The 2,856-nt window shown below is 39.9% G+C and overlaps 1 pseudogene; it reads right to left on the bottom strand.

The window, feature by feature from the left end:
* Positions 1-1,143: 1,143 nt before the first annotated feature.
* On the bottom strand, positions 1,144-2,507 carry LOC147614037 (uncharacterized; annotated as a pseudogene).
* Positions 2,508-2,856: the final 349 nt, after the last annotated feature.

The following is a 2,856-nucleotide window of genomic DNA, read 5'->3' as shown; positions in this document are numbered from 1 at the left end:
GAGCCTCCGGACTTCTCCCAAGTCGTGATACATTGGCATTGTAGGAAAGCTTCGTTCACCATGGAGTCTTTCGAGGCATCATGAAGCAAGTGTAATGCATCCCATATCTCAAACCACTTCTTGATGTCTTGCATCCATCTCGAGCTCAATATTTGACTTTTGTGTGTCTTTTGGACTTTCTGGCTTGCTTCCCATGCAATTTTAGGAACGCGATATGAGGGGTTCTAACGCATCTTGAGCATGTACTCCATGACCCTCTCCATGTCCATAACCTCGATGGGAAGTGATCTGGTTTCAAGAAGTAAGAGTGTATAAGGTGTTTGTGTCTTGACTTGGAGAAAGTTTGTGAGAAATTGCTTTACAAACTCTTTCCAAGTAGACTTAGAGATGCTACTACCCAATACTTCCACTCCATAGAAAAGCACCAGTGTCACCAATGTGTCAAAAAGATATATTTTTTGAAAGCCCAACATTTGATCTCGCCCGCATTGCACATGTTCTCAAATGCATAATAGGATCTCTTTCCGGCTTCCAATCAACGCATAGCACATTCCTTCCATTTATGGTTTGCGCAGGAACCTCAAGGCCGAGGTATTTGAAGTTCTCTACTACAACCTTGAGTGGCTCTTTATTATACACAATGCATGGCTTATTCTTTTTGTTTTGAGAGTTTTCACGAGCATAACCTTTGTTTTGGAGCTATTCACACGACCAGCCCATTATGCAAGCAAAACTTCTCCAACACGATCATGAGCTTTTGTGCATCTCCCAAAGTGTGGGCTAAGAGCACTACATCATCCACATATAGCAAGAGGATGATCAATGTATTTCTAATAATAACCTCTTCAATCCATTCTTGTTGTGTGAACTCAATAACCATGTTTTCCAATTCATCAATACATAGCTCGAAAAGGGTGGGAGAGAGTGGGCATCCTTGTTTCACCCCAATAGCACTTGTGAAAATTTTTGAAATTCCCTCTTTTGTGTGTACTTGGCATATCACCTTCTCATATATACGAGAGATCGCGTGCATATATTCTCTTGGCACTTGGAGTTCTTCCATATGTCTCCAAAGATTCTCGCAAGGGACCATATCAAAAGCTTTCTTGAAGTCTACAAAGCAACAATACAATCCTTTTCCTTTCAATCGACTTTCTTCCATGAGGAAGGGTAACAAGGTGGTGCTTTGATGTTGTGGAAAACCCGCTTGTCCATTTGCACGTTTGCCATTCTTTTCAGCCCAATCACTTAGCTTTCTTTCCATCACACATCCAAACAACTTTGCTATAAGAGAGCCCACCATGATGGTACAATAGTTGTTTACATTGTTTACATCTCCCCCTTTGTGTAGAGGTTTGATCCAATTTGTGCTCCAATCATGAGGTATTCCATGTTGTAATGCAAGGTTAAACACGTCACAAATCCAACAATGTGTTGACTCGTTTGTCCATTTGAGCATTTCGATCTCCTGCTTTGCGAGTGGCCAACTTTTGAAGTCCTTTACATACATCTTCAATGGTGAAGAAAGAAGGTATACATGAGAGAGAACCATAGCATGGCATCTTTCCTACATTCGGTTGCTTGTATAGATTCTTGCAATGCATGTACATGTCCGTAAGAGTCAAGCTACCAAAACTCTCACCATTTCCCGTAGCATTTGTTCAACCATATCGGCATACATGGGTGTTCTCGTTTGAAGTCTATGCAAAGAGATGATTTTTTGGCATGATGGTTGGAGTTTACATACTTGGGTCTCTCTCTACATTCAAGCTCAATAAAGTCCTATGATCCGATTCCAAATTCCATTGGCCAAGTGTAAATCTTTTTATGCGAACCAATGTGGCTTCCGAGAACAACATATAGTCAATTACACTATCTCCAACGTGTTTTCTACATGTGAATCCATCTGTGCCATTCCACAAAGATACCCCATTTGCTATGAGCATTCTAGTACTATTGCACATATGTAGAAGTGATTTACCATAAAAATCCAAATCTTTTACATTCATAGAAGTTTGACCATACATATGTATACCATCTAGCTTCTTTGTAACATGTGGCATATCAAGTTGTTGTATGTCATGTTGCAAGGTACTTGTGCGTGTGTTCATGTCACCAAAGACAATAACCTCTCATTCTCCCTTGAAGTGAGCAATGTCTACCTCTCTAAGGTGGATCTCTATCCAAGCAAGCATAAAAATTGGAGTCGCGGGATGAGGAATGTAGCAACCTACCACAAATGTGGGTGTGTCATTTGCCATCATTATTTTCAGCCATATATAACCTTTATGCTTGTCCTCTTTGATGATAGAGATAGAGATGTAATCTTCCAAGCCCCTCTTAAACATACATGCTATGCCTCCTTGTCCTCTTGGTTGTTTTACATTTTTTGCCCACATCAAAGAATGCACATTGTACGTGTCCGTTCCAAGAATTCTTTGCACATCATCATGTTCTCATGTTTCAACAAGAAGTATTTTATCTGCTTTGTTAGTTAGCTCATCTATGGAGAGAGAGAGAGAGAGAGAGAGAGAGAGAGAGAGAGAGAGAGAGAGAGAGAGAGAGAGAGAGAGTGTGTGTGTGTGAGAGAGAGAGAGAGAGAGAGAGAGAGTGAGAGAGAGAGTGAGAAATATGTAAAAGAAGAACTTGATCTTTTCTATACACCATAAGGTGTATTTATAAAAGCTTACCTTATCCTTAAGAGGATAGGTATATACACAAGGATACACACAAGCCTTATCTCATCAAGATAGACTCTCACATGTACAAATACTAACACCATATACATACATTGATACATAGGTCGATAGAATTTTGATGCCATAACATAGATGGATACATAGATACATATACATA

This window comes from Cibotium barometz, chromosome 42 (genome assembly GCF_041138505.1).
Source record: "Cibotium barometz isolate CiBa-2024 chromosome 42, ASM4113850v1, whole genome shotgun sequence".
Taxonomy (NCBI): domain Eukaryota; kingdom Viridiplantae; phylum Streptophyta; class Polypodiopsida; order Cyatheales; family Cibotiaceae; genus Cibotium; species Cibotium barometz.
Note: the sequence above shows the minus strand (reverse complement) of the source record. Positions and strands in the feature narration are given on the sequence as shown.